This window comes from Rutidosis leptorrhynchoides, chromosome 8 (genome assembly GCF_046630445.1).
Source record: "Rutidosis leptorrhynchoides isolate AG116_Rl617_1_P2 chromosome 8, CSIRO_AGI_Rlap_v1, whole genome shotgun sequence".
NCBI lineage: Eukaryota > Viridiplantae > Streptophyta > Magnoliopsida > Asterales > Asteraceae > Rutidosis > Rutidosis leptorrhynchoides.
The window spans coordinates 58532982-58557072 of NC_092340.1; the positions used below are offsets into that span (position 1 = coordinate 58532982).

At 32.0% G+C, this 24091-nt stretch overlaps 1 long non-coding RNA gene across 1 annotated transcript in view; it reads left to right on the forward strand.

Annotated features, from left to right (window-relative positions):
• Positions 1-22179, forward strand: part of LOC139862485 (uncharacterized) — a 49672-nt gene extending 27493 nt beyond the window's left edge. The window contains exon 3 of the long non-coding RNA XR_011764199.1: positions 21742-22179. This is a non-coding gene — a long non-coding RNA (uncharacterized lncRNA). The remainder of the gene's footprint in view (positions 1-21741) is intronic.
• The last annotated feature ends 1912 nt before the right edge of the window (positions 22180-24091 follow it).

Below are 24091 nucleotides of genomic sequence, written 5' to 3' on the forward strand. Positions count from 1 at the left end.
ATTCCAATAGCACCCGAAGATCTAGAGAAAACCACATTCACGTGCCCTTATGGTACTTTTGCTTACAAACGCATGCCATTTGGACTTTGCAACGCCCCTGCAACCTTTCAAAGGTGTATGATGGCGATTTTTCATGACATGATAGAAGAATGCATGGAAGTTTTCATGGATGACTTTTCAGTCTTTGGTGATACATTTGAATCATGTCTAGTTAATCTGGAACGAATGCTTATTAGATGCGAACAATCAAATCTAGTACTTAATTGGGAGAAATGCCATTTTATGGTTAAAGAAGGCATCGTTCTTGGACATAAAATTTCAAAAGAAGGAATTGAAGTGGATAGAGCTAAAGTAGATGTAATTGCTAAACTTCCACATCCCACCAATGTTAGAGGAGTTAGGAGTTTTCTAGGGCATGCCGGTTTTTACCGACGTTTCATAAAAGATTTTTCTAAAATTGCCACTCCTATGAATAAACTCCTAGAAAAGGATGCTCCATTCATCTTTTCAGATGAGTGTATCAAATCTTTTAATATTCTTAAAGAGAAACTAACTAATGCGCCGATCATGATAACACCAAATTGGAATCTACCATTTGAACTAATGTGCGATGCAAGTGATTTTGCAATGGGAGCCGTTTTAGGACAAAGGATTGAAAAACGATTTCAACCTATATATTATGCTAGTAAGACGTTACAAAGAGCACAAACGAACTATACAACTACTGAAAAAGAACTCCTTGCTATTGTCTTTGCTTTTGATAAATTTCGATCATATCTCGTTCTAGCAAAAACGGTGGTCTATACCGACCATTCTGCTCTTAGATACCTATTTTTGAAACAAGATGCTAAACCAAGATTAATCCGTTGGATCTTACTCTTACAAGAGTTTGATATTGAAATCTGAGATAAAAGAGGAGCAGAAAATCTCACCGCTGATCATCTTTCTCGTCTTGAAAATCCTGAGTTAGAAGTTCTAAATGAATCGGCCATACAAGACAACTTTCCCGATGAATATCTATTGAAGATAGATTATAAAGAAATTCCATGGTTTGCAGACTATGCAAACTATTTAGTTTGTGGATTCCTTGAAAAAGGATTATCGTACCAAAGACGAAAGAAATTCTTCAGTGATATAAAACACTATTTTTGGGAAGATCCACATCTGTTTAAAAGTTGTCCCGATGGAATAATACGCCGATGTGTATTTGGAAATGAAGCCAGTAAAATATTAAACCATTGTCACACAGGACCAACAGGAGGGCATTATGGGCCTCAACTAACAGCAAGAAAAGTTTATGATGCTGGATTCTATTGGCCTACAATTTACAAAGACGCACACCTTCTTTGAAAATCCTGTGATGCTTGTCAAAGGGCCGGAAAAATAAGTCAACGTGATGAAATCCCACAAAATGTCATCCAAGTATGTGAAGTATTTGACATTTGGGGTATTGACTTTATGGGTCCATTTCCAAAATCTCATAATAATCTATATATACTCGTAGCCATTGATTATGTATCTAAATGGGCAGAATCACAAGCTCTCCCAACTAACGATGCACGAGTTGTAGTCAACTTTTTAAAACGTCTTTTTGCAAGGTTTGGAACACCGAAAGCTTTAATAAGTGATCGGGGTACTCATTTCTGTAATAATCAACTTGAGAAAGTTCTTAAAAGATATGGAGTAACTCATAAAATCTTCACCGCATATCATCCACAAACAAGTGGACAAGTTGAAAATACAAACCGAGCTTTAAAACGTATTCTAGAGAAAATAGTAGGATCAAATCCGAAGGAATGGTCCATTAAATTGGAGGATGCACTCTGGGCTTTTAGAACAGCCTACAAAACTCCAATTGGAACCACACCTTTTAGACTTGTTTATGGAAAAGCATGTCATCTTCCAGTAGAAATTGAACACAAAGCATTTTGGGCTTTGAAGACATGTAATCTTGATTTACATGAAGCCGGACGTCTACGGTTAAGTCAACTAAACGAATTAGAAGAATTAAGACATGAATCATACGAAAATTCGTTAATCTATAAGGAAAGAACGAAGAAATGGCATGATAAAAGAATCAGAAGTTCAAAAGAATTTAAGGAAGGAGACAGAGTTCTTCGCTTCAATTCACGATTCAAGCTATTTCCTGGAAAATTGAAATCAAAATGGTCTGGACCATTCATAGTCAAAAGAGTTTTCCCATACGGAACGATAGAATTAATAAATTCAAATGGGATTGAATTTAAAGTTAATGGTCACAGAGTTAAACATTACATACATGGTTCGATGGAAGTTGACAACGAAGTTAATCACAATTTCGACACCACAGCTAACTAAGTGTGGAGAGAATCAAGTCTTTAAAGGATAATATGTATTTCTGTTAGAGTTAGATTGTCTATTTTCGTGTAGTTCTCAAAAATGGAATCCGAATGGTCTTTCCCTAGCAGACCCTAAAGAACTAGTCTTCTCCCCTCATTCTGAATTTTTATTTTTTTTAGGTTTTTACAAAATGAAGACTGCCTGTGAACTAAACCATGGTCTAATGCTACACGCTTTGATCACTAAACGTAATAATGACACACTTCCGAGTGAAATAGTATCAGTAATCAGAGAAAGAATGGACGGAGTTAGAAAAGAATCCAGATGCGAAGATAATAAGTTACAATTTGGTAAAGGAAAATCAAAATCCGCAGCGAAAAGAAGAGCACGACACCTAGAAAGATGTCACAAATGCGGAAAATGGTCACATGGAGGTAAATGTTCAAATAATCAAACCTATTCAAACACCGAATTTGTTACTTTATGCAGAGACGGACCGTTCATATGTTTAGAAGAAAAGACACTGAATGCTCGAGGTTACGCATATGTAGCCATGGAAAACCAATTAAACCGACTATCTTATGAATGGGATAGATTATATAACTAAGAAATCTATTTCACAGGTATGTCTGTACAGTTTTTATTTTTTATTTTTTTATTTTTAACCTTTTGATAATAAACGCTAATTTGTTCGCTAAAAAGTATTAAATTGGTATTGAATAAAATTAGGTTTGGCGATCGAAATTATTGATATCATTCAAAAATTTATTACATCACTGCGAAATTTAACGTTTATTCTTAAGGTATAAATATCTTTAATCAATCAACCCAAAATATTTCAAAAATTTGTCATGAGTTAAATTAGGTCTTGGAACCGAAATTACTTTACCGAAAAGAGGGGCGCATATTTTTGATAATATTTGATTGATTAAAGTGGGATAAAAAGCCAAAAAGATTTTTAATTTTATTTTTACCATGTTTTTAAAATTAATATTTAAATCTTAAATTAATATTGTAAACTTTTTAAAAATAATATATTTAAAATTGTAAATATTTGAAAAAAATTAATATAAGTTTGGTGTGAATTTTTAATGTTATGCATTTTAAATTGTAAGTTTGGTGTGAATTTATAATATGAATTTTTAAATTAAGATTGGTGTGAATTTTTAATTTTTAAAATATAAATTTTATTTTTATGCATTTCAAATTTTAAGTTTGGTATGAATTTTTAATATTAATTTTGAAATTTATATTTAAATTGTGTGAATTTAAAAACAAAAATTTACTTTATCTCATTAAGTTAAAAATATGATTTTTAAAATTCGTCGTAAGTTGAAGACTAGGTCTTTAAACCGAAATTGCTTTACCCGAGGGAGGGACGAGAACTTTTATTATCATTATTTTTAATCTTATTGAATTAAAGTATGCCAAAAACATTAAAAAACCCAAAAATCTTAGCTTTTAAAACAATCGCTACAAAAAGACAAATTTTAAAATTTTGTCGAAGGACGGACTAGGACATCGATCCGAAACGACCTCGTCCTAAATAACAAGGGAAACAAAATTTTAAAAATTAATTACTTAATTATTTTATAAGTTAATGATTATAAAAAAAAAAAAAAAAAAAAGCAAACTCCGCGACTCGCGGAGTTTGAAGCTTTAAACACCGCGAGTCGCGGGAGGACCGAAATACAGAAAAAAATATAACGCAAGGAACTGATCAGTCCACACCACAAACCAAAAAACACTGCGAAAACCCTCGAAAAAACCCGAAAAATACACCCCAAAATCACAATTTTTAACCGTTAATCACCAAATTTTTTACTAAAATCATGTTGAGAAGGATGTTATCAAGGAATTACTCAAGAAAAACGGTAAATTTCTACACCTAAACACCATTTAATCCGAAATTTGGTGTTCTTGAGCAATTATTTTTTCCCAATTTGATTTTGATGCTTTTTAGTGTAATTAGGCTTAAATTGTTTATGTATTATGCTTGTATAACCTAGATTGATGCTGTTTAACATGATTAGAAGCCTTAAACTTCAAATTTTGAGTAATCTAGAGTTTGTGTTCTTGAGCAATTTGGGGCTTTTTGATATAAACAGGTTATGGCCGATTTTTGTCATGAATTGTTGCTAAATTAAGTAGTGTAACGTGTCTAGGTAGTTAAATGATCCAAACTTTGAGCCTAAACATGATTTTGAGAATTAAAGTGGACTTTTTCATGTCTAAAATTCATGAACTTGATTTTTGAGAGATAATGCCATTTGAAACTTGTTTAATTGCTAGTAATGATTATTTTGACATGTTATTTGAGTTGAATGCTTATGAACTTGGCGAACATTTTCGTATATGCTTATTTGAAAAAGTGTAGATTTGATGAAAATATGAAAATAAGCTTAAGTTTGATATAAATTGATCATGTCATTGTAATTATTTTGATTGATGATTTTGCTGACACTAATGCATATTTGGATGCACAAAAATTGTGTTTGATGTGTTTTGCAGACTGAAAGGGGTGAATCTTCATCCCAAGCTCGCAATGCTCCTGCTGAGAATGCGGAACAACAGGAGGTGGATAACTACTACAAGCAGGATATACCTCATCCGGTCATGACATTTTCTGATATGTACTTGGAAGAGTTGCACCCGAACCTGAGATTTGACAGACTTTGGATAGATTATCCAAAATACCAAAGGGGTTTGCATACTCTTCATTCTAAAGTTGTTGAGGTACCTAGGGTCATAGAATGGGGACCCTTAGAAGCTGTAGAATTGGCCGGGCCAATTAGGGAATTACTTGTACAGAGGTATGGTAATTCTACTTTTAATGACTGGGTACGTTTATTCACCATGCGTAGACCTGTATATAAAGTATGGTGTGAAGAATTGTTGTGTAGTATAGAGTTGAATGATCGGGTAGCTAGTTTAACCGATCGTTCTTTTATTAGATTTTTGTTAGGCAGTTCGATGCGCCACATGTCTTTACTAGACATGGCTCAGGCTTTACGTATATATACGCCTGAGGAGTTAGCATCTGCCGATTGTAGAGGGTTGATACTAAATGGTAGAAAGATAGATGAAAATTTTGATACACACGGTGTGTGGAGTCAAATGACTAGCCATCACCGTTTCAAATGGGGAAATTACTCTTATTTGGATATAGATAGAGCTGAATTAAGAGTGATTCATAGGTTTTTAGCTAATTCGATTACACAAAGAGGTAAGAACAAGGAAAAGGTAAATGAACAGGATTTGTTTTACCATATGTGTATTCGAGACCCACAAAGCGCTGTAAGTATACCGTATTGTGTGGGTTATTATTTATCAGCTATGGTTAGGGGGATGAGACCGCATAGCATAATAGGAGGTGGTATTTTTATTACTTTGATTGCTGAATATCTCGGTGTGGATATAAGTCGGGGGAGATTATTAGTAGAAGAACCAGAACCCCGCGATACTATAGGTTTAAATGTATACCATGGTGCGAAAGTTTTGAAGAGGCGAAATAACGCCGCAGTACCATACCATGGTAGACATCCACAGGTTGAGAGAAACCAACAGCAAGGTAATGTAGGAGGGGGAAATGAGATGCAAGAAATGCAAAGGTTTATAGCTTCACAGGAGTACGAAAATGCTAGACAGAGAGCATTTGAAGATTAGCAAGTTCATCAGAACCAAATCATAGCTCATTGCCAACATATAGGTAGAAACTATATTCCTACACCAAAACCCATATTCCCTCCCTGATCTATAGAGATGCAACCACCGTATCCTACGTATAACCCTGCCGAAGCATTCTATAGCACCTATGGTTATGCCTGGAACCCCTATTGGTATCAATATCATCCCTAGTTTACTTAGTTTTTATTTTATTTTGTAATTTGTAATGATTGATACGTTTAATACTTATGTTAATATTGTAATAGTTTTTATAATTTTCTAACTTTTATTCTTAGATTTTAATAATTTTTGAATGTGAAGTAATATACCAAACTTCAAAAATATGTATATATGTTTGCAGTTTATCTTATGTACACAACATGGTAAAACAACGCATTTTCAAAGACTGACATTAAGTTCAGCAAAAGCAACTAATTTTGACGACAAGATGCAAAATATATGTGAAATAACAACAAGACGGAATGAACAAATGATGTGCACCATTTATCATTCAGCAAACAAACGCCAATATATTTGGAAACTTTGGTAAAAATTTAATCATTTTCACACAAATCACCCTCAATAATTTAAATTGTTACTGATTTATTGCAAATGAGGGCATTGCAAGATCTTAAGTGTGGGAAGGGGTTAAATTCTTTCGGATTATATAATTTTTATCTTAAACACTTGGTTACCATTAAAAATACTAGTAAAGCAGTAGTTGTATTAGAATCTAGTGCTCTCTGATAATAAAGAACAGCCCTAGTCTTATATACTGACTACCCAATTCTAGTAAAATTTTTAAAAATTTTCAATTAAATGAACTCAAAATCATGTTTATACATATTTATGAACGATAAAACTAGGTTTTAACACCGAAATTATTGTAACCTCGGAAAGGACATAAATTGAGAAACAAACCAAAATGTTAAAATTCATTTAAAATGGAATAGAGGACGATAAAAAGGAAAATAAAAGCCAAGTGTGGGAAAATTCTCCAAGTTATTCAAAACATATGTCACATATATCTGTAACAAATAACTAAAAATACTTTGGCTTTGGACTAAACTAAACAATTTTACCCGATGAAAGAAAAGAAGAGATGGATCTACACGATGAATCAATTCCATCATTAAAAGGAAGTAAAGTCTTCCGAAAAAGAAATGCGCTTCTTGATTTAGGTCATGAAGTTGTCGTCCAGACCAGCTGTAGGTTGACGAAAAATCTAGAAAAGTCATCACTAAAATCAGCAGGAAATCCACGGACCTCAGCATTAAACAGGGTCGCCAAGTGGTCAGATTTATCCTAACCATGAGAAGGATTTATCTCGTACAATGGGGGGCACCATGCAAATTAGCTTGATAAGACTAATGAATCAGATTCCCAGAAAGGATAATCTCCTTAAAAGATCAAAAATCAGCTTTTAAGCCTGATATAACTCAATCCTTGAGATTGACCTTAAAGATTGAGAATTACAAACTCATGGAATTCAATGATATCTAAACTCGAGCTTGAACGATAAAATATTTTGATCAAAATTATAAACCGATTTATTTTCTGAAAACCCCATTTTCAGTGCGTTCATTACCATTGATCGTAAAATCCTAGGAATTCACCTGGAATTCATTAGGTCACCTGAACTAAATCGGGTGTCAACCGTAAGAACGGTGGTTGCATAGCATGGTCAAAGACAGGACCTTGTGCCAGACCGAAAAATCATAAGGGTGAGCTTTACTATTGCTCCTACCAAGGATAGTAATTGCGTCCGACATGTTATAGACCATAATTAAAAGCATGTCAGGGAACATTGCCTTAACAGTTGCTTGTTCAACGCTTTCCTTTACAACCGAAATGTAGTTTACCGAATGGTAATATACGGGACAAGTAAACTGTACGTGTTGCTTTCCAAATACAAGGTTAGCAAGTGGGTGACACAAAACCGCAAGTTTTGAGCTAAAATTTTCAAATCTGAAACCCACCAAACCCACAAAAATATTTTGCAAACACCGGTGAAGGGTTATTCCGGAAAACTTATCTAGGGTAAAAAACTAGATTTAATTTTCAAAAGATCAAATGTTTTCATAAAGATCCAATTTCCTTAATGGATCTAAATTTTTATAGTCATGTGGGACTGTAAACCATATCGTTACTACCATTGTTTATACCGCCGTATAGAAATCACTGATGTACAAAGTGTGAAGAATAAAGAAGTGATTCTAGTATTTCAAGACGATATTGCTTGAGGACAAGCAACGCTCAAGTGTGGGAATATTTGATAATGCTAAAAACGAACATATATTTCATAGCATTATTCCTCAAGAAAGACAAGCTTTTAGTTGCAATTGTTCTATTTACAAGTGATATTCGTTTAAATAATAAAAGGTGAAGACAAAAGACAGATTCGACGAATTGAAGAAGCAAACGACCAAAAAGCTCAAAAGTACAAAAGACAATCAAAGAGGTTCCAATTATTGATAAGAAACGTCTCGAAATTACAAGAGTACAAGATTCAAAACGCAAAGTACAAGATATTAAATTGTACGCAAGGACGTTCGAAAATCTGGAACCGGGACATGAGTCAACTCTCAACGCTCGACGCAACGGACTAAAAAGTACAAGTTAACTATGTATATAAATATAATATAATATATAATTAATTATATTAATTATATATATATATATTATATTTATAAATAAACCGTCGGCAAGAGAGACTCCAAAATGGGTGAGCTGTAATTTCAAACTCCGCGACTCGCGGAGTTTGAAGGCCAAAAGTGCCGCGAGTCGCGGAGCCCCAAACTTTGAAACTCCCTATAAAGCCAACCGAATTATGAGCATTTTTGATCCATCATATATCATTCTCTCTATCTATATACGTAAAATATATATATATATATATATAATTTATATTTTAATTTTAATTTTAATCCTAATAATAAGGGTATGTTAGCGAATGTTGTAAGGGTGTAAGTCGAAATTCTGTCCGTGTAATGCTACGCTATTTTTAATCATTGTAAGTTATGTTCAACCTTTTTACATTAATGTCTCGTAGCTAAGTTATTATTATGCTTATTTAATCCGAAGTAATCATGATGTTGGGCTAATTACTAAAACTGGGTAATTGGGCTTTGTACCATAATTGAGGTTTGGATAAAAGAACGACACTTGTGGAAATTAGACTATGGGCTATTAATGGGCTTTATATTTGTTTAACTAAATGATAGTTTGTTAATGTTAATATAAAGATTTAAAATTGGGCGTTCCTATAAATTACCATATACACTCGATCGGACACGATGGGCGGGGTATTTATATGTACGAATAATCGTTCATTTAACCGGACACGGGAATGGATTAATAGCCACCAGAATAATTAAAACAGGGGTGAAATTATGTACAAGGACACTTGGTATAATTGATAACAAAATATTAAAACCTTGGATTACACTCAGTCGACATCCTGGTGTAATTATTAAACAAAGTATTAAAATCTTGTTACAGTTTAAGTCCCCAATTAGTTGGAATATTTAACTTCGGGTATAAGGATAATTTGACGAGGACACTCGCACTTTATATTTATGACTGATGGACTGTTATGGACAAAAACCAGACGGACATATTAAATAATCCAGGACAAAGGACAATTAACCCATGAGCATAAAACTAAAATCAACACGTCAAACATCATGATTACGGAAGTTTAAATAAGCATAATTCTTTTATTTCATATTTAATTTCCTTTATTTTATATTTAATTGCACTTCTAATTATCGCATTTTTATTGTTATTGTATTTAATTGCACTTTTAATTATCGTACTTTTTAATTATCGCAAGTTTATTTTATCGCACTTTTATTATTCGCAATTTCATTATCGTAAACTTTACGCTTTAAATTAAGTCTTTTATTTATTATTTTACATTTGGTTTTAACTGCGACTAAAGTTTTAAAATCGACAAACCGGTCATTAAACGGTAAAAACCCCCCTTTATAATAATAATATTACTTATATATATATTTGTATTTTTATAAAAGTAAACTAATATAGCGTTAAGCTTTGTTTAAAAAGATTCCCTGTGGAACGAACCGGACTTACTAAAAACTACACTACTGTACGATTAGGTACACTGCCTATAAGTGTTGTAGCAAGGTTTAAGTATATCCATTCTCTAAATAAATAAATATCTTGTGTAAAAATGTATCGTATTTAATAGTATTTTCCTGCTAAATTTAATAGTATTATATACCCCTTAGCTTTAACGTCAGCATGTCAAAAGTTTTGCTTATCATTTGTGTCGAAAATTACCTACTTATCATCCTTAGAAAATTACCTGCTTATCATTCTTAGTCTAGACACGTCTTGCTGCATTGATTGCATGAATAGTGTATAGACAAAATTCATATCATAGCGTATCTGCTAAATCATATCTTATCGTATCTATTACCGTAAACTTTGCCTGACATATTCTGTAAATTCCTCCGTAATCTATGAAATCTTTTGACACATATATATATATATATATATATATATATATATATATATATATATATATATATATATATATATATATATATATAGATATTCTATGTAGTTAGAATACCACCCGATAGCCGAAAAATCATTTCGTATCGAAAAATCCTTTATCAAATCGTACGAAATGGAATTCATCATCAGTTCAAGTTCCTCGGATTCCGAAATGGAATCCCACTCAAGCTTCGAAAGCAGTGTGACTGGAATGGATCAACCAATCAGTCATCATCTATTCTGGATGAATTGGGGATGGGTTCGTAGCCTCCTTAATCATTGGAGACAAGAAGAAGGAGATCCTTTCCATCCACCACATTGCCCTCTTGGCGAAGAACCTGAAGCACTTACCAGCGAACCTGTCCGAAACACCATTTTCTCTCTCATTTCCAGAGTATTTCATCACGATTATATACTACACCAAATTCTAGATCTTATTTATCCACTCGTCCGAACCGACAATCACCCCGGTGTAATAGAAGAAGTCAACGAGCTTCGCGCTCGGGTAGTGGCTTTGGAGAATATGGTGCAAAGGTTACAAACACCAGCAGCAGCACCAGCAACATAACTAGTACCACCATCAACAACATCAACAGTACCATTACCACCACCAACAACAACCGCATCGCAAACCTCAACTTCACAATCTGTCCCATGAGCATTGACGTCATACGCCCTGTAGATACTAAGGAATACCACAACGATGAAGTATTGATTCATAACTTCATTGGGAAAACATTCTACGACGATTATGTAATTTCTAAAGTTTAGAAATTATCTATCCTAGCCTTAACCATAAATCAAATGAGTTTAATTTAATATTAACTCATTAAATCTATATTACATCTGAAGAAATATACACATATATTTCCATAAAGACTGTAATAAAATTCTTTTGTACAAAATATTAATTGTGACATTTTTTTAACGGGTAGGTAATACCCGAGAGATATATAAATTCAAAATTAATATGTTACATTCTTCGAATCTGATTCAGCAAATCATCCATTATACTCCCTAGTTTCACAACAATATACATTCTTTTATAGAAATCAAAACAACCATACTCATTCAAAAATCTAATTACATATTCTGATTTTGAAATCGCCGAATTCAATTCAAGATATAACCGGTATCATCACTCTTAGATTCTTACATCTTTCAAAGCTATACTTTGACTTAAAAACTGTGTTAGAACATCGTATGTATATTAACGATTATAATCTGTGATCAAGCCCTTCGAAATACCTGAAGACACTTCAAATAATGAACAATCAATATGATAATCCAACCACATGTTATCCACAGTTACGTACCTAAAAAACTCTTGAAACCAAAGTCATAATTTAACACATATCCATGTCAGACCTTTTGGCATTTACTAGCTAAAATAACTTTTCAATCCCTTCTAAAAATAGACGGTTTTGTCACAGCTCCAGCAAACCAACTTTAATTGTTCATTTGAATAAGCCTTATTATAATGATTACCCCTTCATCATTATTACCGGGGAACCTTTCATATCTCATCACATTAGCAGTAAACTTATTAACAACTTCATTGATCCTTGACTTTCTGAAAAATCTTTATATTTATCAAAACCCCATCATTTACTCATCTGCATCTTGTAACGAGAATTGCCATACGAATCATCGGGAATTAGCAATCAGTATTTTGAAATCTCGCAGCATGTCTACGCCAACAATTATATGTGTCTATCTTCTGGACTTATATACTTTGAATGTGAAGTTTCTGAAAAACACCCTAAACTGCGAACTAGTTCTCGAAATGCTGATGAAGCAGCAAAAACTATAAACGACCTTAACAGTAAAAAGTTTGATGATAAAGAGTAGTGTGTTGGCAAAGCTCAGAAAAAGAGGAGATTTGGTACTGAAAAATACGGATTGAGCAAACCATGAAGAAGACTGTGGATAAATCACAAGGACGAAATCTACCTTCAAAGAATCCAAATGATTCCGTGTCTGTTGAAGTCATTATCGAATACCTTGCTCCTGACTCTAAACCCTTACGGACAATATTCTTCATCATCCTCTGATATTAGAAATTCTAAGATATCATCGTATCTTTCATTATAAATATCCTCCATATTTCTGAAGATATTTCCATAATTATTCTTATCTGAAATCATTTACCTCTTCGCGCTGTCTGTATTACATCATAAAAGAAAATATTTTAGTTTCTAAATTCTGAAACTTTCGAATTTAAAATAGGAATATTTTTGAAGTAGTGTTGGGAACTGAAGCATGAACTATTATAATATAATGACACTTGATCAACGTGATTATATTACAGTAAGTCATGCTGAGTTTCTAAATGGAACGTGATGATTCACAGATCATAACGTCATCATGTGCTATGTTACACGACTCTTGTATTCTCTTTAACCTCTAAAATATCAAGAAAATATTTCTTGATGATTCGGCCTTTTCCGAGGTATTCTAGTAATTTGACAAGTCAAGATCGTGCCATTACAATTTTCTTCTTAGAACATTAACAATGTTCATTCCGAAATTCATATATGCGAATTCTGGACCATTACAAGCGGTGCTTAATCGTAAGAAGAAGAAACGAAAGGACAAAAACTCCGAAATAGAAATTGGGGTATAAATCGCAGCAAATAAAAGAGAGCATTAATTGGGGATGACAATGATTATAGAAGACAGAAGCAGGGACATCGAAATATAAGGGAAGGTATAAAACCCAACAACAACCCAGAAACTATAAACCGTATATATCGATGCATATAGCAATATAAAAACACGGGAGAACTAAAAACACTATAAAACCAAGAGTATAGTAGAAGTAAATAGATTCTTCCGGAGGTAGATGAAAAAGAAGAACGACAGATATGAAAGTGAGGAGTATATCGAGAATCAGCACTGGATGAAGCATATTGACGAATAATTTTAAAGTAAGAATTGAGGGAGAAAGAATAGAAGGTGTGAATTAAAAGGAAACGAAGGAGGTGGATTTATAGTGAAATATTCGACAGAAAAATCGAGATGAATCATCGCATTAAATCGAAGAGGATCATAATTTCCTTAATCACCGAAGAATCAAATCCAATATAGATTACAAAGATTTTATTTAATCCTGAGATCAACCGTGATGACGTCAAAAGATAAGACGAATCCCTATTTTCTTATTTCACTCTTTTACGATAGCTTCACTCATACGTTTCGAGTAATCGAATTATTTTATCCATATTTCTCAATCATGATAAAACCCTATGAATCAACTTATATTCATCATAATAACATTCTTATTGTTAGCCATGACGACCTCGATCAAATTTCGGGACGAAATTTCTTTAACGGGTAGGTACTGTGACGATCCGGAAATTTTCGACCAAATTTAAACTTAATCTTTATATAATTCCGACTTGATAAGCAATGAATTTTTAATAAATTTTGAACCTCCGAAAATAGTTTTACACAAGCTTTTGTTCACCCTTTTATTCCGACGATTCACGAACGTCATAACTTGATTTAATTGTTTAATTGTTTAATTATTGTATATATATATGGATTTATATATATTTAACTTGAAAATATGATAATTAAATATCTCATTAAGTATATTAACAAAGTATTATATATATATTTTCATACTACTAATTTAAAGAGTTTTTGAACAATATATATGTTACTATTTAAACGACGTAATTAACTTATGTTAAAATGTATTTACATATAATGTATTACGAGTGTAAATACATCCTTACAAGTATTGAATACACTTTATAATATACCAATACATATAAAGGATGGCTATACTTGTATTTCTGTTCAATTTTCTCAAGAATTCTACTTCCATTCATACGGTATTTTTACCCGTATTATACACAACTTCTAGAAGTATTTACTATTGGTATATACCAATAGAAATCTGCAATTATTTGTGTAATATGTCATCCATGACCTAATCAATTTAATATGTCATCCATGACTTAATACATTTTAACTTATCTTAGTTATTTTCACTAAAAGCCAAATTTTCAAGCCTATAAATAAGCACCATTTCTAACTCATTTTTACACATTCATTTTCCAAATTTTACTTTCAATTTTCGCACACTTGTAAGAACTCTCTCAAGTTTTATTCTACTAATTCTTTCCAGCAACTTTACATTCTAAACTTGAGGTAAAAACTCTACTTCAACTCTTGTTCAATTTATATGTTTATAGCTATCTATATAAGAGTTTATAAACTAGAACATAGTTTAGTTGATTCTAAACTTGTTTGAAAAACTAATCTAATCTTTCTAACTTAACTCTAATAACACTTATTTATATGTATTATGATGTTATATTAAGTTAATATAAGAACTTATAACTTGTACATATGAAGAACACCTTGAAACTTAACATATATCCTTTAATCTACATTCAGTAAAAAGCGGGCTGTTTTGGGTTGGGAATTAAAAACCTATCGTAGACTTTGAGTTCGAGTCTAAGACTTTGGAAATATGTTAATATATGTAAATAAGACTTCCAGTATTTTTTTCATGATTTTAGAAAAAGTGGAAGTATTTTATCAAAAATCATATATTGGGTGGATGCCGGGATTTTTCCAAATCTGTCCACCGACACAAAAAGAGGGTAAAGCTCTAAAAATTACTACTTAGGATGAACTTTTATAATTGGTTTTGTAAAATTGACTTCTTAAGGAATCCATAGCAATTTGATTCACTTTAAACGGAGTTGTAATGAATATTTGGCGAACAAAACAAAATCTGCTAAAATTAACGTGGTATGGACGAAATTTATATTATAAAAACTATATTAACCATATCCTTGTTAACTTTTCCTATATCCTATATATATTTGGACATGATATCATTAGTATAACAAAATATTATAATCTTGATTAATTTCGAGATTGTATATATATAATAATCTTGGTACGTTCCATGACAATACGTGCACAATACGTTTTGATAAATCCTAAGACAATACGTACACAATACGTCTTAGTTAATTCTAAGACAATACATATACAATACGTCTCTGGATTGATGCAAGACAATACGTACACAATACGCCGTGGGGGTAATTCTAAGATTATATATATATATATATATATATATATATATATATATATATATATATATATATATACCGATTATTGGACTGTTGGACTTTTCGGACTATTTTGGACTACTAACAAATGACTACTAACAATGGACTACTAACATAAAATGTTAAAAATTATTATATAAGTATTCTATGAACTTGCTTTATTTTATTCATATGTCTATTATTATCTGAATCGTTATTATTGTTATAGGTTCGTGAATCCAAGGACGACGGTCATATTTTTAATAAGTTGAAAACTTATTATTAATATACTTTTACTACCGTGAGTATATAGTCCCATTTTTAAACTCTAAAATATTTTAGGATGAGAATACATACGCTGTTTTATAACTGTTTTACGAAATAGACACAAGTACTAAAAACATATTCTACGTTGAGTTGTACCACTTTGCATATCTTCCCTAATAGCTTGGTAACTAATATTTACATGTTGTAAGAACATGTATACGCGAATCCTATTGATAGATCTATCGGGTTTGACAACCCCAACCGGGCTAGTCGCTCTAGTATCGTAAACGGTTGCATAGTACTTCATTTTTACTACACTTGGTACAGTGTAGGGAGATTTCATAATAAAGGGAATATGCCACATTAATGTTTAAGTATGGTTACCGAAGCGCTCAACAACGTATATACACTTGCGAGTGTACATATATTTATAACTATGAAAATCTTGTGGTCTATATTTATATCGATGCTAAACCTATATATCTCACCAACCTTTATGTTGACTGTTTAAGCATATTTATTCTCAGGTCCTTAAGAAAGTCTTCCGCTGTTGCATTATCTGAGCAAGCTGTGCATGGAGTCTCATGCTTTTGTTTAAATGAAGTGTTGCATTCAATAAAACCTTTGTCATGTATTATATTCGATTGTTATGTCACGTGTGTAGTATTTGGAAACCGATGTATCATGGGGATTATTTCTTAAATAATCGCCCACTTGTTTAAAACATGCATTATGTATAATAATGGTGTGCTTTTTATGAAATGAATGCAATATTTTTCTAAAACGTATCATATAGAGGTCAAATACCTCGCTATGGGACCAATGAATAACGTACTGCGTTTATAGTAATATGGACGGGTCGTTTCATATTACTTGCTCATACTCAACTCCTTTTCTTGGAAACGGGATGGGTGGTCTGTATGGTGCCACCACTGGCTTTACATACTCGGGTGGTGGTGGTGGCGTAACTTCTTCATTGTTACTCACATCTAAAACCTTCCCATCTTCTGATGCTGGTTTTTCAGAATTTGTTGACACCATATTAACATTCTCATTCCGAGGATTTACTTTAGTATTACTCGGTAGCTTTCCTTGTTCCCTCTCACTCATCATGCTAGCAAGAGTACCTACGTGTTTTTCTAGATTCAAAATGGAAGCTTGTTGAGTTCTTAATGACTGATCAAACCTCTCATTTATTTGGGTTTGAGATGTAATAAATTGTGTTTGAGATTCCATTAGCTTTGCCATCATTTCTTCCAGATTTGACTTTTTCTCTTCGATTTATTGTGGTGGTTTATACAATCTAGGTTTTTGTTGATTGAAAGTGTTGTTTTGGGTTGGTTGGTTATTCAGACCTTGTTGGTTATACGAGTTATTGTTGGGTCTATTTGGATTGTAAAGAATGTTTTGATTTCGATTGAAGTTTGGCATTGGCGGTTGATAATTATTTTGATAATTATTTTCCGGCCTTTGGTTCATGTAGGAAACATTCTCACGTTGTTCCATTGTTTGCTCAATGTGGCAATCTTTCGTTAAGTGTGGTCCACCGCATTGCGCACAACTGATTCGTATTGCGTGAATATCTTTATTCATCTTTTCCATTCGTCTTTCGAAAGCATCTATTTTTGCGGAAACGGAATCAAAGTCATGGCTAGAATCGGCTCTAGCCGCTTTAGATGAATGAAAAAAATCTTTTTCTTGATGCCACTCATGAGAGTGGGAGGCTGTGTTATCAATATTCTTGTGAGCTTCAGTTGCGGTTTTCTTCATAATGGAACCACCAGCTGCTATATCGATGTCTTTTCTTGTAGTGATGTCGCATCCTTGGTAGAATATTTGTACTATTTGATAAGTGTCTAAACCATGTTGTGGACATCCTCTCAATAACTTTCCAAATCTTGTCCACTCTTCATATAAAGTTTCATTTGGCTTCTGCACGAACGTAACAATTTCTCCTTGAAGTCTCACGGCTTTAGATGCCTGAAAGAATTGTTTAAGAAAATTTTCAACTAAGACATCCCATGTATCAATCGCCCCTTCAGGTAACGATTCTAACCAATCTTTGGCTTCTCCCTTTAAAGTCCAGGGAAATAATATGAGATAGATAAATAGAGTACAGATCCTATTAAAGGTACGAAGATGTTCGTTTGGATCTTCTTTTGGCGTACCACTATATTGGCATTGATTAGTTACCATGTGTAGGATTTGTCCCTTGATTTCATAATCTGGCGCATTAATATCTGGCTTAATAATGGCTTGACCTTGGCCCGTGCGTGTGGCTCTCATTCGGTCTTCCATACTTAGAGGTTCTGTTACTTCCATAATTGAATTTGTTGAATCTGAATCACTAGAGGATTCTGATTTAATGGTTTCTTCCCCAACAATCTCTGGATGTGTAATTTGTGATTCCGGAGGAATGATTAGTGGTTCAGGATCTCTGAATTGTCCTTGAATATCCTCCGGGTTCTCAATTGTGAAGTGGTACAACCCTAATTCGACGGATCCAATGTTTCAGGCCTGTCAAGTCACTCCATGCGATCGCATGGAGTGTTAGTTATAAAGTCATGCGGTCGCATGACCTGCGGATCCAGTTCAAATATTGGGCTGCTACAATGTAGTGGCCCGATTTTTTTTTTTCTGTTTTTAATTTATTTATATAAAATAAATAAAAACTTAATTTTTAAAAAATAAAATAGAAATAGAAAAACTTTATATTTTAAACAAACTTTTAAAAATATATATATTTCATTTTTTCTTTTTATATTTTTGTATTTTTAATATTTAAAACGTATTTTTACAAAAAGAAATTAAAACTTAATAAAAATCTCTTTTTTATAGCGTTTTGCTTCGGCGTTCCCCGACAGCGGCGCCAAAAATACTTGATGTGTGCAGCAGCGTATACGAAATAGTTATTATTTTTACTGCAAAATACTACAAAATATGATACAAATTACACAAGTTTTATTTATTTATTTATGGAATATACCTAAACCTTACTACAACACTTATAGGCAGTGTACCTAATCGTAGAGTAGTGTAGTTTTTAGTAAGTCCGGTTCGTTTCACAGGGAGTTAGCTGAGTTTAACGCTATATTTTTATATAAATATATATATATATATATATATATATATATATATATATATATATATATATATATATATATATATATATATATATATATATATATATATATATAAGTAGTAATATTATTATAAAAGGGGGTTTTACCATTTAATGACCGGTTTGTCGATTTTAAATAAAGCGTAAAGATAAATGACAATAATATAAATGACAGAATTTAAATTGCAATAAAGTAAATTGCAGTAATTAAAATGACAGTAAATAAAGGTACGATGAAATATGAAATAAAAGTATTATGCTTATTTAAACTTCCGTAATCATGATGTTTGACGTTTTGATTTTAATTAATTGTTACCCGAGTTAATTGTCTTTTGTCCTGGTTTATTTGATACCTATCTGGTTTTTGTCCATAATAGTCCATCGGTCATAATTATAAAATGCTCGTCAAATTAACCTTATTCCCGAAGTCAAATATTCCAACTAATTAGGGATTCGAACTGTAACAAGATTTTAATAATTTGTTAATAATTACACCAGGTTATCGACTGCGTGTAATCCAAGGTTTTAATACTTTGTTAACAACTACACCAATTATCCTTGTATGTAATCCACCCATGTTTTAATGAGATATGAATATTAATTTACCCACTTGATCAGAATGAATAATCAATTACCCAACCCAAATAATTAATTAAATGATCGTAAAAGATGTCGTATAAACGTCACTAAATAGGACATACATAATCATTTTAATAATTATTAGATTAACTAATTTGAAGATAGGTTCGACAGGTTCCAATGAGTTGTCGTTCAATTAGACAATACCCCCTACCTATTAATAGTCAATAGTCCAATGTTCACAAGTGTCGGTCTTTTTTCCAAACCTTAATTATGGTACAAAATCTAATAACCCAATCTTAATTTTTAGTCTAACATCACGATTACTTTGGCTCAAATAAGCATAATAATAACTTAGTTACGAGACATTAATTTAAAAAGGAAGAACATAGCTTACAGTGGTGATTAATCGCGTAGCGTTGCACGGACAGAATTTCGACTTAAAACCCGTAAAACATTCTTAAAATAACCTTATTATTATTAACTTAAAATTAAACTTTAAATTATATATATATATATATATATATATATATATATATATATATATATATATATATATATATATATATATATATATATATATATATATATATATATATATATATATATATATATATATATATATATATATATGAAGGAAAAGAAAAAGGTGTGTGTTAAATTCGTCCAAAAACTGCTCGATTTATAGATTTGGCCAGGATTTTCCCTCCATGCGATCGCATGGATTTTAGGCATCCTGGCCATGCGATCGCATGGCCAGCTGGATCCAGCCCAATCACTTTGTTTTCTAGTTTTGCCGACGTTTTATTATATATATATATATATATATATATATATATATATATATATATATATATATATATATATATATATATATAATTTTAAGAAATATTTATATATTATATTATATTTATGTGCATAGTTGACTTGTCATTTTAGCTACGTTGCGTCGCGCGTTGAAAGTTGGTTCATGTCCCGGTTCCAGATTTTCGAACGTCCTTGCGTACTATTTAATATCTTGTACTTTGCGTTTTGTGGCTTGTACTCTTATCATTTTTGGACGTTTCTCATCAATAAATTGAACCACTTGAATTATATCTTGTACATTTGAGCTTTTTGGTCATTTGCGTCTTCAAATCGTCATTTTCTTCTTTTGTCTTGGCACTTATTTATTTAAACGAATATTACATAAAAATAGAACAATTTCAACTAAAAGCTTTACATATTGAAAGGATATTGTGCCTAAATATATGTTCATTTGGAGCACTATCAGTGTTACTGCGCGCGATCGTTATTGTTTTAAGCTATTGCTTCACGTAAAATGTAATATACAGTAAATGTAATATACAACCAAAGGGTCTTTGGTCCAGCGGTATCGTGGTTGCCCTCTAACCAAGAGGTTGAGGGTTCAAGTCCCACCTGGAACATATACGTGATTGTAAATATTCGTGTTAATGAGTGTTGTGAATTTGCCTTTCAAAAAAAAAAAAAAAAAATGTAATATACACATGATGCTCAAATAGTAGTTACATGTTATGTAACATTATTCTGTATCTGGAACATGTCATCTTTGATTGAATTAATGATTTAGATTGTGTAGAAGCACGTTAAAGAATATCATTAAATACTCGATATGAAACAACGCTGGCGCTTTTTACTACGGAGTATAATGTCTTTTGTTCCATTTCTACCTTTTTGGTTTTTCATTCGTCTCCAAACAACCTTTTACGCAGACCTGCATTTTTATTTAAATCACTTATAATGTAATCAATTGATTATTCATTACCGTACTTAAGACTGGAAACATCTCTTTAGATTGTGATCAGTTATTTATTTTTAAGTGATTTAAATAATGGATTTATTTGTGGATTTTTAAGTGATTTTTATGTAATCAATAATGGATTTTTAAAAGTTTTATATAGATGCATTGTTGTGGGTTATAATGAAAACAGTGTGGGTATTTTAGTGTATTTAGTGAGTTTTGCTTTAGTTGTGTATGCCAAAGATCAAGAATTGCTACTTGCAATTAATTAGTTTATGAAGACTGATGAATCTGTAGGTACATGGTCTAAGTAGATAGTTTATATTAGAACAGATGGGTGATTTTGGTGTATAATGATTTTAATTTGAATGTATTTGATGTTTCAAAAAAAAAATTGTACTTATTTTTTTTGAATGTACAAACAGCCCCGAATAAAGGAAACGAGCAGGACATGGAGAACTATTTGTGGGTCCAGTATTTACATGGAGGTCAACGTAACCATTCACGTTCCTCCAGGAACCTGTCAAGAGCCATCGTATGTGACTAAATCATGTCATAATCAAGCAAGAAAGACTTCTAAATTTTTGCGAGAGAAGTGGAAGACTCATTTGCTTTTAACTCGAGGTTTACATGAGTAAGTTGTTCAGTATCATTAAATATATCTTATACATGTATCAAGTGTAATTTCAGGTGGTGAAATGGGCAGGCAGCCAGCGGCTTAGGGTTAGCAGGTCAATTTGGGTACATGCCACAACAATAGTTTCATTATATCATTTTCTAATCTAGGCTAATGTGATTAGTTTGATGTATATTTATACAGGGAAATTAACACATGTGGTTACTTTATGTATGTGTCGAAACGGGTCAGTACATCCGAACACATATATGTACAATTATATTGGAGTAAAAATTTATATTTACAAGTGCATTAAAACAGATTTTCTCTCATAAACATTTCCTTTATTCCCGTTTATCCAATACTTTATTTTGAACTTTCATATCATTAATTTTTAATTTTAACTTTAAAAGTCATTTATTCCAACATTCACTCTAAATTATTTTTTGATAATAATATGTGATGAACGTTACACCGGTAAAAATACACTAAAAAATTAATTCAATGATATAAATTTTATCAAATAATATTTAATACAAATAAAAATACTTAAAAATTCAAATTTGAAAATAAAAGACCTCCAAAGTCAAAACAAGAATTAATATAGAACGGAAGAAATTTTAAAATTAATAGAATTTTAAACATTTATTCGAAAGCCTTAATTAACATATTTTTCATACTTAAATTCGGGGAGGTCAATTTATTCATGAAAATATGTTATTTTATATTAAAAAAAAATATCTTGAATGGATGTCTTGGTTCACGCAAGATTGCACGTAGAATACAAAAAAAATGACTTATTCATGTTCAAGCAAGCTTCAACAATACCATTGTGACTGTTACAGATGTAAGGGGTCGGGTGGTTTATTGGGCCATTTTATTATTCGGTTCTTTTATTGAGTTTGATTTAGGTTTTAGGAACGCGATGTGTGCTTGATTAGGGACAAAAAAAGGATTATGAAACCGAATCAACTTGGACTTCGCCCAATTACAGAGGGTAAGCGAAAACAAACGATTTGCAGGTAACAAAGCCATCGATTTCCACTATTAGTTCGAATCGATTATCAATGGTTTAATTGTTTGGTTATGAAAGGTTCAATTGTTAGTTAGTTTTAGTTATTACATGTTAATGGTTTAAGGTTTAGGAATTGCTATTTAGGGTTTACGGTTTATGTTTTACAGTTTAGGATTTAGGGTTAAGATTTTAGAATTTATGCTCTAGAGTTTAGGGTTTAGGATTTAGTGTATAGGGTTTACGGTTTAGTGTTTAGGATTTAGGTTATAGAGTTTAGAGTTTAGAGTTTAGGCTTTAGAGTTTAGGGTTTAGTTTTTAGAATTTATGGTATAGAGTTTAGGGTTTAGGGTTATATCGTTTATGGTTTAGGGTTTAGTGTTTAGGGTTTAGATATAGGGTTTAGGGTTTAATGTATAGGGTTTAGGTTTTAGAGTTTATGGTTTAGATTTTAGAATTTATGGTTTATGGTATAGGGTTTTTGGTTAAGGGTTTAGGGTTTGGTGTGTAAGGTTAAGAGTTTGTGGTTTAGGGTTGATTTAGGGTTTAGGGTTTAGATATAGGGTATAGGGTTTAGAGTTTAGTGTATCGGGTTTGAGGTTTAGTATTTATGGTTTAGACATTACGGCTTAAGATTTAGATTTTAGAATTTATGGTTTAAGGTTTAGGATATAGGCTTTAGGGCTTAGGGTTTTGTTTTTACCATTTATGGTTTAGAGTATATATATATAGGGTTCAGGGTTTAGGGTTTAGTGTATATGATTTAGGGTTTTGGTTTATGGTTTAGTGTATAGGGTTTAAGGTTTACAGTTTAGTATTTAGGGTTTATGCTTTAGGGTTCAGGGTTTAGAGTTTAGGGTTTAGTTTTTAGAATTTATGGTATAGAGTTTAGGGTTTAAGGTTTAGGATTTAGGGTTTAGTGTTTAGATCTAGGGTTTAGTGTATAGGATTTAGGTTTTGGAGTTTAGGGTTTAAATTTTAGAATTTATGGTTTAGGGTTTAGGGTATATGGTTTAAGGTTTAGGGTTTAGGGTTTGGTGTGTAAGGTTAAGGGTTGGTGGTTTATGGTGTAGGGTTGATTTAGGGTTTAGAGTTTAGGGTTTAGATATAGGGTTCATGGTTTTGAGTTTAGTGTATAGGGTTTGAG